Consider the following 13,206-nt stretch of genomic DNA (forward strand, 5'->3'; position numbering starts at 1 on the left):
AAACCCGAACTGTTGTATGTATTTTAGTGTGGTTTTGCTCTGCGTGAATAATAAATAATATTATTTAATTGTTGAAAGACATTGGTTTCAAAACTTAATTGACAACTTTCTTTAAATAACCTAAAAAAACAGTTAAAAAGTGATAAAAATGGGCTCCGACTTATTGACTTCTAACATTTTAATTATTTTTGTAAAACTTTTAGAAATATCGACAGAAGGGTACGAATGGGAAGTGCATTAAAGATCATTAAAGTAGTCGAAATAATATGTTCGTAACGTGTAAATGTGGCTTGAATATTGGCTTCCAATGTTTTGATAATTACTTGTTGGTCGGCATTAATGGCGTGATGGTTAGTGCATAGGACTGTCATGCAAGAGGACTTTGCTTGAGCCACCAAAAAGTTTTTTTCACGGGTACTGTCTATTACGAGGAATTGACAAATACGACAAGAGTAATTTTTGCCATGAAAAGTGCTTTCTCAAGCCGTTCGGATTCGGTCATAAACTGTAAACTGACTAAACATACCCTCATGGAAAATAATCGAGGGACGTTCGTTAAGTCGCAAAAACACAAGGTTGGGTTATTTAACAGGACCACATATCTTAACTTAATTGGTTTTGCAATAAATTGATGTCAGTGTCAAATCAGTGTCAGTCAGCATGGTTTGATAATACTCACCATTCACGGAAAAGAAAGCTCGTTCCTCATAGATAATAGGGACGATTGTGTAAACCGCACCAAAAAGCCAATTTTAATGGAAATAATAAATATGATATAAAATCATGAAAATAATATTTTTATTTTTAAAATCATGAAATGAAAATAAAAATAAAAATGAACCAGCATAGTGTTCAAATATGCGTTTCGCCCGGAGCAATGGTTGGGCTCATCAGAAGATGACCATTGCACTTAGTCTTGACGCATATTTTCCCGAATAAATCGAGATTCCATATAATATGAGCTACATAGAGCTACTGTGAATTATATGGTTGCTACAAGTCTTCAGAGAAGATAAATTGTAGCTGTTTTTATTTCCTTGCTAAGGGACTTTAGAAAATGAAATGTTTGACTGTTAACAGTCGAACTGTTTGTTCCGGGGCACAGGGGCGAAACGCATATTTAAACACTATGCTGGTTCATTTTTCACTTCCCATAGGAAGTTATTGTAATGGGTCCGATTTGTCAAATAGAAAATTTTGATATTTCTCGACGTTTCAAGTTCCCTAAGTCGAAATAAAAGATTTTTAGAAAGATGTCTGTGCGTGCGTGTGTACGTACGTTTGTACGTCCGTACGTTCGCGACGTTTTTTTCGTCGTCCATAGCTCAAGAACCAGAAGTGATATGGACTTCAAATAAATTTTGTTATACAGATAATAAGGCAGAAAGATGCAGAAAGGGCTCTCAAGAAAATTGCGTGGGTGTTTTTTTACCATAGCAGTTTGAAAAAAAAGTGAAAATGTTGGTTAACCCTAAATATCTTACGAACCAAAAACGCTAGAGACTTGAATTAAATTTTATATAATATATTGTAACATGATACCAAACACTGAAATTTTGAAAAAAAATCAATATAACGTTTTTTTTTTTTTTAAATCAATAAAACTGAAATACAAAAATTTGTCACCTCCAAAATTTTACGACTGAAATATGATTTCATCTCTAAAACAATTTTGTGCAACGAAGAATAATGTTTTTCACATCTGATAAAATTTTGAGAAAAATCTAATTAACAGTTTTTTTTAAAAAAATAAAAATCTAAAAAGAAACATTACTCAAAGTTCGTAAAAATCGAATATCGATTCAAATATCTTTTCAAAAACTTGAAATTTAGGCTTCAAGCTTATTTTATCTTATAGGAAATATTGTTTTCAACATTTTGATAAATGTTGAGAAAAATCGATTTGACAGTTTTTTTACAAAAAATAAAAACCTAAAAAAAATGTATAAAAGTTGGTAAAAATTTATTTTCGACTCAAATATCTTTTCAAAACTTTGAGATATTGGCTTTAATTTACTTTTATCTTTCAAAAAATCTTGTTGTCAACATTCAGTTAAGGTTTGAAAAAAATCGAATTGACAGTTTTTTTACAAAAAATAAAACTCTAAAAAAAAACAGTACTAAAACTTCGTAAAAATTTACTTTCGACTCAAATAGCTTTTCAAAACTTAAAAATATTGGCTTGAAACTTATTTTATTTCACAGAAAATATTGTTTTCGATATTCAGTAATTTTTATATAAAAATCCAACAGTCCGTTTTTTCATAAAAAATAAAATCTACAAAAAATAGTACGCAAATTTGGTAAAAATTGATGCGAGTACATATAAACAAACTCTTAAGCAAGACAAATCGACAGACGGGATGGGAAGTTATCAGTGTGGGTCGTATCCCAGCCTCTTTTTATTTTTATTTTCATTTCATGATTTTAAAAATAAAAATATTATTTCCATGATTTTATATCATATTTATTAAAAATAATTGGTGTTCAGGAACAAACAGCTCGACTGTTAACAGTCAAACATTTCATCTTTTAATGGAAATAGTTCAATCATTTGAAAGGAGATAAGTTACATTTGCAACATTTTGTGATATAAGGATCCAAAGTTTTTGTTCATAAATTGTTCGTATTCCTATTTTATAAAATGTTGATTAACAAATAAAACTAGGGGTCATGACCCTCCTATGGGAGATAATTTTTTGTATTTTTGTAGGAAATCCCTTCAATTCAAAACTAAGCGTATTGAGTTAATGGATTTAACCCACATTATATTTTGAATTATTAATTTTTTTTTATATCAAAACAAAATTTGTATTTTACCTCCTTAAACTTGGTTGCCAAAACTGTCACTTTTAGCTGAGGACTGTACCAAGAACATAATATGAATTGGAAATTCAGCCCTATTTCAAAAACTAAGCACAAATACATCAAATTTTGAGCAATGGAAGTTCCAGGGGGGTCATATGAGCCATAGAGCTTATACAGTTAAGTTGTATAAGTAACGATTTCATCTTAAGTTTTGTTAGTAATTTAACGACATTCACCAAAAAGTGGTTTGCTGTCAAAAACAACAAGTAAGGTTCTTAGCCGATTAGCTTAAGGCGTTTTTTCATTTTTTTTAATATGAAATAAAACAGCAACCTCCATACAAATTTGTTTGGTTTAAAATCAAAAATTCGATTTTTTTAAAACTTTGTCTAATTTTTGTTTTTCTAATTTGACTTCTTTCTACAAGAAAAACATATTTTGGTATTGCTAAAGAAGGGTACCGCTATTTTGTTTTTAAGTTTTCTTAAGAACTAATCGACCTATTTCAATAATCCGTGCAAACTCTTGACGATGATCGAATTTGCAAACTGATGATGATTTTTGACGATCAACATATTTTTTGTTGATTTTTAAAAATTACCAACAATATTTTTTTTTATATAAAGAAATAGTTTAGTTTGTTCGTCCGTTGTGAATCAGGGCCTAGTGACTTACAACTCTCAACCATTTCTGTGTGCGAGTACTGTTGTCAGGAATGGAAGGGACCTACAATTTTGGGCCGATTCCGAACGTTTAATTTGAGAAAGCACTTTTTCATGATAAAAGGATTTGTCAATTCCTCGCAAGAGGCAGTACGCGCGCAAATTATTTTTTTTAAATTAAGGTGGTACAGGGATTGAACCCAAAACCCCTTGCATGACAGTCCAACGCACATTTTTTTTAATTCATTTTTATTAGTTCATTCTTAAACCTATCTTAAAGCTAGTTCATTCTTAAACCTATCTTAAAGCTAGACAAAAATTCATAAAAGTAGTCTAATTATCCATAACTTACAACTAACTTAATGGTCCTATACGGACACTCTAAGTTTAACTATAACACTAACTACTAATGTCTTTCGGCCCTAAGATCTATTTTATTTCAATTTAAATTTTATTTATTTTGTATAACTAATATCAAGGTCCAGTCCAACACACTAACCATCATGCCACGGGTACTACTAGTTTGAATATATAGTTTTGTTAAATAGATTTTTACAGAAAAACAAATGTTAAACAAATTTTTACAAATTGGATGAATGAAATTAATTTACAGAACCGAACATCAATTTTTCCCAAATTTGAGTACTATTTTTTGTAGATTTGATTTATTCGTAACCAGTCTTATTTTTAAAGCAATATTCTTTATACAATTTAATAATTTTGAAGTCAAAATCTTCATTTGTTCTCGAGATATTCGAGCCGAAAATCAATTTGTACCAATTTTGTGTAATATTTGTTGTAGACAACTGTCAAAGTGTATGCCGACTTTTATTTATTGTCAATACAATTACACTTTAGGATTTAATTTTTTTATGATAAAACGGACTGTTAGATTTTTATAAAAACAAACTACTGAATATCGCAAACAATATTTTCTCTGAAATAAAAAAAGGTTGAAGAAATAAATATTTTTAATTTTTTAAAAGCTATTTGAGTCGAAAGTAATTTTATACCAAGTTTCAGTATTGCTTTTTTTTTTAAGTTTTTTTTGTAAACAAACTGTTAGTTAGATTTTTCTCAAAATTTTACTGAATGTTGACAAGAATATTTCTTAAAGATTATAGCAGTTTCAAGTCAATATCTTAAAGTTTCGAAAAGATATTTGAGTCGAAAATCAATCTTTAGCAACTTTTATTATATAAGATATTTTGTTTGGCTCTTTTATTATATTTTTGTAGGTTTTTAATTTTTGTAAAAAAAGTTTTTTTTTCAAAATTTTTCCTAATGAGAACAATATTTCTTATAAGTTTTAAAGAGATATTTGAGTCGGAAATAGTTTTTTAAAAACTTTTGTTAAATTTGGCTTAGGTTTTTTAGTTTTTTTTCTCAACATTTTACTGAATGCAGAAATCAGTATTTTTTAAAAGATAGAAGTAGTTTTAAGTCAATATCTCAAAGTTTCGAAAAGATATTTGATTCGAAAATAAATTTTTACCAATTTTTTTTTTGTAAAAAAACTGTCAATTCTATTTTTCACAAAATTTTTCAGAATGTTGAAAACAAAATTTTGTATTCGTTAAAATTAGTTGGAAACCATAATCTCAAATTTTTGAAAAGATATTTATGTCGAAAGTCGATTTTTACCAAGTTTTGATAAATTTTCTTTTAAGTACAAAAACTGTCAACTCAATTTTTCTCAACATTTTACCGAATGTTGAAAACAATATTTATAAAAAGATAAAATAAGTTTGACGCCACGATCTCAAGTTTTTGAAAAGATATTTGAGTCGAAATTTAATTTTTACCAACTTTGAGTATGTTTTTTTAGGTTTTTATTTTTTATAAAAAACTGTCAATTTATTTTCGTTGCAAAAAATCGTTTGACAATTTTTTTTTCTTCAGATTTTTTGATTTATACAAAAATCTTTAATTTTTTTTTTTTTTAATATACTTAAAATTTAATTCAAGTCTTCGGTTCTTGAAACGTCAAGAATTGTCAAAATTTTCAATTTGACAAATCGACCGATTAACTTCCTATGTTAAGTTACATTTACAGTTACAATATTTTGTCATATAAGGGTTCAAAGTTTTTGTTCATAAATTTTTCCGTATTTTAATTTCAAAAAATGTTGACTAACAAACAAAACTAGAAAAAACAATAGCTTTTTGACATTGTAACGTTTATGTTTTCACTAGGCAATATAAATAGAATACGAAAAAATTGAAACCTATCCAAACGTTTCAATAATTATGGTTCGTTAATGGCAAGAGGATTGACTTTGATCCCTATTCCATAAATATCAATTTTGCTTAAAATTAAAGTGGACAAAGTAAGTGCTTTGTGATTTCCATAAGCAACTGATGAAGATTTGCCAAAGCATTTTGAACAGTAAAGTCATCAGCGATATTGACGTCAACTGTCAAACTATTATGCAACTAACACTAAGTACATAAACATTTTTAGAAATTAAAGGGATTGTCCGAAAAAAATTTAGACTTCAACTAGATAGAAAGCTTTTTTATTAAATACGTTTTTACATTTTAAAATCCTTTTAAGATCCAAAACGAACAATTGTGGGTTTTTTATGCGCAAAATTTTAATTCAAAACCTTTTTGTATTCCACGTTAACGTGATGGCTGACACTTAAGTTGTAAAACAATTACTACAATGAATTATTTATTTCTGTAGTTTTTTTCAAGGCTTAATCATTTTTCTCTAATTAATCTTTCTCGTTGTTTTTTCTCGCCTCTTAAACAAAATTCCTTTGACAAGGCGTGAGAATAAAGCATTTGTTTTCAAACAGATTTTCGTTCTCAAATAATATAAAATCAAATTGATTTCAAATCCGATGGCAACAATTCGAATGCGAAGTTTCCGATATTGAACAGAGTCCCATTTTATGGAATAGGGATTGTTACAAATAATTCTATTCTTCGAAAATCAATTTTGTAGGTACTATGGGTATCGTAGATATTTGAGATTTTCTGGCAGCCTGCATAGCACAGTATATATAGCTCAAGGGATAGGTAGTAGATAGCCAAGGCGAAGGCATTCCTCCAACAAAATTTCTCCTGCGCACTATCGTCGTCGTGGTTCTATTGATAACAGACATCAGATTCGGGAGCAATACCCCAACAGCCAGGCAGCGGCAGACAGTAGGTATCTCACTTTTCTCACCATATCGCCATCGATAGGTTATTTATGTGTTTTGTTTTTGTATTCAGTTCAAGAACCTTTTACTGATGGTGTCGTAAAGTCGTGTCGTGACTGAGAGGGGTATAAGTTAGTCAAATCGGTGAAAAGGGGACAAGTGCGCAATACTCTGTCTATAAGCGAGTAATGTTTTTAGGTAGGTTGGTAGGTATGCGGGAAAAGGTAAAATTGAAAAACAAGCACGTTTACGTTTCATTCGTTAACAGAGGCAGCAGACTTCAACAAAAACACACAAAAACAACAACAACTTCGACCATCGGAACGATACGATGAGAGACGACGAAGCGACGTCACGTCGGCCAGACAGTTTATAAATGTTTGTCGGTTCGATGCGTTTTCCATAGCATTTTATCGAATGATTGGAAATACCGGCTCTTATTTATGGCCACCTGGTAAAAGTCGAACGAGTCGATGCCTTCAAAACGATTCGAAGAAATTGATTTTATCGGTTTCGGTTTTCGAACCTATAGCATTGGTCTGACTGCGATAGACGAATTCATCGGAAGAGATATCGATATGAATGAATGATTGAAAATGGTTTTTGTTGTAACAAGGCAAAGGTACTATAGGTCTTTTATATCGTATAAAGTGTACAACTGTAGACGATAGGAAAGTTGATTTGAAGGGGGAGTAGAAAAGGGAATTTTCGATTTATGTTAAAATAGGGTTGATTTTGTGTAGAGACCGATGAGTAGAGAATATTTACGTGGGTTGTTTAAGGTACCTATCAGATAGACACATAATTTCGGGTTTGTGTATGGAATCAACGTTAATGAAAGGCTGATATGTTTTAGGTTTTATACTTTATCAAAAGAGGTAGTGTTAAAAAAAGGGGTAGGTATCTAAGTATTTTTTTATTTTTAGTAATATTATTACAGTATTTATTTGCATAAGCATAAAATTTAAGGGTTCAAGTTAAAAACAGGGGTTTTGCATTTAAAGTTCGATACATCAAATGGATCTCTTGGTTGACTCCGATAAAACTAAAATGTTGAGCTTAATAATGTTTAAAGTCCGGCTAGAACTAAGGTGATTTTAAATTTAATTGCATCGTTAAAATGCATTTTTTTAATTAAAAAAATGTCTGGAAGGAATTACGACCTAGGAAACCTAAGAACTTAGTCCAAGACTAGGAACTAAAGGGCGTTTTCTTTGAATTGAAAAAAAATGATTTTTTCCATTGTGGTAAATGATGAGGGCTTTCAGCTAACGTTGACGATATTAAACTGAAACAAGGTATCGCTACTTATTCAAAAGTGTTGCAAAATTTACAATTTGCTGACAACTTTATTCCCATAATATTCGTTCACGAGACTTAACTCTCGAAATTCAAGCCCAAATTCAATTGGTTAAAAAGGAAAGGATTAGTGTAACGCCTTTTATTTATTGTCACTAGAATAACAGTCTAGAAAATGACTGAAAGAGTCTTTGAATCATTTGTTACATTAAAATATTAGCCAGCATCGGTTCACAAAACCGCTATTCAGGCTGAGTTTGACAATTCCGGTTGTGTTTACTTTTTGTTTTAAATCAATAATCTGGTCGTATCGTGTGAATGATGGCTTGAAGTTGCTTATTTTTCGGCATATATCAATGACTAAACATAGGCTCATGAAAAAGTAATCGAGGGACGTTTGTTAGGTCACACGAACGTGGGGACAGCTAACAGGACGCCATTTCTAAAAAAAAATTGTCACCGAAATGAATTTATAGTAAATGTATGGCTAATCAGTGTCAATAAGCATGGCTCGATAGCAAAGTTCGAGAAAGTAGAGTAGAATTTTAAAGCATTCGAAAGATAATCGTTTTACATTATTAACTTCCCATAGGAAGTTTCAAGGTCCCTTGAGTCGAAATAAAAGATTTTTAGAGAGATGTCTGTGCGTGCGTATGTACGTACGTTCGTACGTTCGTACGTTCGTACGTTCTCGACGTTTTGTTCGTAGTCCATAGCTCAAGAACCAGAAAAGATATCGACCTCAAATAAATTTTGTTACACAGATAATAAGGCAGAAAGATGCAGAAAGGGCTCTCAAGAAAATTTCGTGGGTGGTTTTTTAACCATAGCAGTTTAAAAAAATCTAAATGACAGTTTTTTTATAATAAATAAAAACCTAAAAAAATATTACTCAAAGCTTTTAAAAATTTAATTGCGACTCAAATATTTTATTTTATAAGAAATATTATTTTCAACATTTTATAAAATGTTGGCAAAGATCGAATTTACAGTTTTTTACATTTTCGACTCCAATATCTTTTCAAAAATTAAAAATATTGTCTTCAAACTTTTTTCATTTCACAGAAAATATTGTTTTCGAAATTCAGTAGTTTTTTTTTTTATAAAAGTCCAACAGTTTCTTCATACAAAATAAAATCTACAAGAAATAGTACGCAAATTTGGTAAAAATTGATGCTCGGTTCTTGATATCTCTCAAATTAATTTCATTTATCCAATTTGTAAAAATTTAAGAAATGCTACTAAAATTGGTAAACATCTTTTTTCGACTAAAAATCTATTTAACAAAACTAGATTTTCAAACTAAATAAATATTGTTGGTAATTTAAAAATTTTTTAAGAATAATTCAACTAACATCTTTTTAACCCAACCCTACAAACTTTTAAGCAAATTCACAAACGGGATATGAATTAATCAGGGTGGGTCGCATCCCAGCCTCTTTTTTTATACTGTTTCTGGCATATGACCGACACGGCTGGCCCAGACTCAGTCTTAACGAGAGGTCCAATTTGCGATGTCAACCATTTCCACCTTATCGGCTACATAGACTAACGATTTCACGTATTCCCACGATAAATAGTCAAGAGATTTTAAATCGTACGATTTTGGGGGCTAATTCGCGGGTCCGCAACGTGAAACTATGCGCAGAGGTAGACAATTACGTTCTTAAAAAAATAGAAGTTAGTAAAATATGTCTATAATTGAAAAAATTGTAAACAAATTTCAAGAAACCGGGTCTGTAGGAAATGAGAAAAACACCTGTGTTGCTCGCCTAGTTCGTTCTCAGGTTTATGGGTCGACGGAGTAAAGACGCGTCAGAAACATGGTTTCCAAAATTTTAAGATGATTATAAATTTTTTGAGCCAAAAATTGAAGATATAGTGATGAAAGAAATTTAGTCTCAGAAGGATGATGCAACTTGCCACAAAGCCAACAAAAAATGTAACTTTTGCTCGTGAATTTAATTAACGTAATGTTATTTCATGTCTTCGTGGCGATTTTATTTGGCCGCCACGCTCGTGTTGGATTTGATCTCTTCATGATGTTTCAAAGAAAAAGGTACGTCAGTGAGCCTATAGAACAAAACAAGAGCTAAAGGATAAAATAATTCGGATAAGATTAGCGAAATCGAACTTTAATCAGAGTAATATTTTCGACCCCCTAGCAGAAGTATGTCACTTATGTAGTAGAAAGCACTAAGCCGATATATTGTTTCACAAATAATTGTCACTTGATTCTGTCATAATTAAATAAATGGAGATACATTTTGTTTTATTTCAAACTGATATCGTTATGGTTTATAAGTTTACTCTTACATATTTCACTCTATATCAAACTTCTACTGTATATTTGATAGACATTCTAGTAAAACCATCGAATTGGTTCGACACTACGAGTATTTTTTTTATCAAATAATCACGAGCAAGCTGTGTTTTCAAAACTGGATAGACGTTAGCTTAGATCAGAAGGCGAACACTCTTAACAATAGTTTTTGTCTGCGATGTTTAAACATTTTTTTTGATAACGATAAGGAGAACGAAAATAGTAGCAGGCGCCCATCACTCACATTGTGACTAGTGATTCAAAGTTAATAAGTTGAACAAGTTGACGTCTTATCAGTGCTTCAGAATAACAAACTGCAATTTCCAGTAAGTTGATGTTTAATAGGACCGGATGGGTCCCGTTATCATTCATTCTTCCCTAAAGAAACATATTATTTAATCTAGTTTTAAATTGAAAATACGAAATATTGAGTAGAAATTCATGTGAGCTTGACTCTGTGCGAGTAATGTCAGAGATGGAGGACACCTACAGTTTATATGCCGAATCCGAACGGCTAGTTTAAGAGAGCACTTTTCATGAACTTGTTAATTCTTCGCGAGGGGCAGTACCCATGACAATTGTTGGTGGCACAGGCAGCAATTGAACCACAGAACTTCCCTAGAGTCTAAATAAAAGGGTTTTAGAAAGATGTACGTATGTACGTTCGTACGTCCGTACGTTCGGAAAGCTATTTTCGTCATCCATATTATCTCAAGAACCAATAGAGATATCGATTTCAACTAAATTTTGTTTTACAGATAATGCAGAAAGATGCAGAACGGACTCTAAAACAAATTTAATTAAATTTTATATTGTGACGTGATACTAAACTAATAAAATTTGATACTTAAAATAAATTCAACTAACGTTTTTTTTTAAATAAAAAAAATGAAAAAAAAATATATTTAACACCTCGAATACGAAACAACAATTGATTTTATCTCCAAAATTATTTTATTCAATGAAGAATAACGTTGTTGACATCTGGTGAAATTTAAAAAAAATCGAAATACAAAAAATATAAACCTAAACAAAAACATTACTAAAAATTGGTAAACATAATTTTCGACTCTAATATCAAAATATTGGCTTAGTTTTAACAAAAATCCGACAGTCAGTTGTTTTCATAAAAATTATGATCTACATAAAAAAGGTAGCAACATTAGTAAAAATTGATGTTCGATTCTAGATATCTCGTAAACAAACGAAGGTGTACAGTTCAAATTGTTTATCTCACATAAAATATTGTTATGAACGTTTTGTTAATGTTTTAAGCAAGACAAATCGACAGACCGGATGGGAAGTTATCAGTGTAAGACTCACACTGATAACTTCCAATCCTCTTTTATTATTTTCCTTTAACTAATTAAAGTTTACTTCAGATTCGGCTAGAAATTGGTGCAAAAAACTGATTATATCGGGTTTTTCAATAAGAGCGGTTTTGAATATAAATGAAATTCCTTGTTCCAGTGGAAGTACATTCGATAGCATTATGAATGGAACTCGATTTATTTTGCATGGCCATCAAAGCTTGCAGAAGGCCAGTAGATGAACCCAATTTTCGACGGTTTTCAAGCATAAATCGGCCGATGCTGCTGCAATTTCACGTAAGAAAACACGTTCTCCAAACCTGGTTTTTAATAAATTGATTGTGACATTCTCTGTGTGACTTGTGGCGCCGTACACATGTCCTTCAAGTCCAAAAATATTTGGTTATCTTTGAACTGTAGCGATTTCCATTCATATTAACGTACCGGTCTTGATCATCACGGAAGAAGTACGGCCTCATGACGCCGCTGGCCCATAAACCACACTAAACCGTAATTTTTTAGGGATGCAATGCTGACTCATGGAGTACGTGTAAATTGCTGCCTGACCAATATCTCATATTTTGTTTATTGACGAAGCCATTCAGCCAGAAATGAGCCTCATCGCTGAAGATGATTTTTCTATGAAAATCCAAATCATTTTCCAGTTGTTGCTCAGCCCAACTCCTCAGCGGCGGCTGCAATGTTCTCGGCACTACGAGTCTCACTGGCACGTGAACATTTGTTATTGTGTAATTTGACTGTGGATTCATATTTTTAGACGCTCAATTGATGATCTGCTAGGATAATTATGACGACTACAAATTTGACGTACCGCTCTTTACGTTGAGGCCACTCCGAATTTCGGTAGTAAATTTTAATAATTTCGACTCTTTGTATTTCCATCATAAAATGGCAAACCGTACTTAAGATAAATGTCAAAAAAGCGTCAAAATTTTATAATAGGGATGGATAGAAATTAAAAAACATATTTATTAGATTCTTTTTTTAATTATTTTGCCTTTTGAATTCTTCTAAATGTTTTCATTTGAAAAAAGTAACTGTTCCGATATTGAAAAGAATATAAATTTGCGTTTGTATTAAAATGAATCGAAATCAGAAAGCACCCATTCATAGACTTGAAATATCAGTCGATAATAATACAAATATTTTGAGTACGATAAAAAAATTGTATCAGTTTTTTAGGTTTTCGTGTCTTCAACAGTTGCCAATTCGAATTTTCAAAAAAAAAAAAAAAAAAAGAAACAAAAATATTGGCATATGATAAAATAGTTTGTTTTCAATATCTGTTTTTTGTTCCCGAGATATTTTAATAGAAAAGAAAACAATTTTTACCTATTTTTAATCTGATTTTTTAAGGCTTCTATTTCTTATAAGCGAAACAAAAGATTTTACGCATGGCATATTCAAGTTTAACGGTAGTACGGCCGGCGCGCGTTGGACATGACGATTGGCTATTCCAAATGAAAATTCTTTTGGATTCCAAGAATCTTTTACACAGAAGATGCAAAGAAAAAATTTGAATTCTTCAGGATAAAATGGCTAGTGAAAGTAAGAGACAAGAACACATCGAAAGAAATGTGGTCGCTCAAGTCTGAATTCTGCGTTTACAAAAGTTTCGGTTGTTAACGAGT

This window comes from Eupeodes corollae, chromosome 1 (assembly GCF_945859685.1).
Source record: "Eupeodes corollae chromosome 1, idEupCoro1.1, whole genome shotgun sequence".
Lineage (NCBI taxonomy): Eukaryota > Metazoa > Arthropoda > Insecta > Diptera > Syrphidae > Eupeodes > Eupeodes corollae.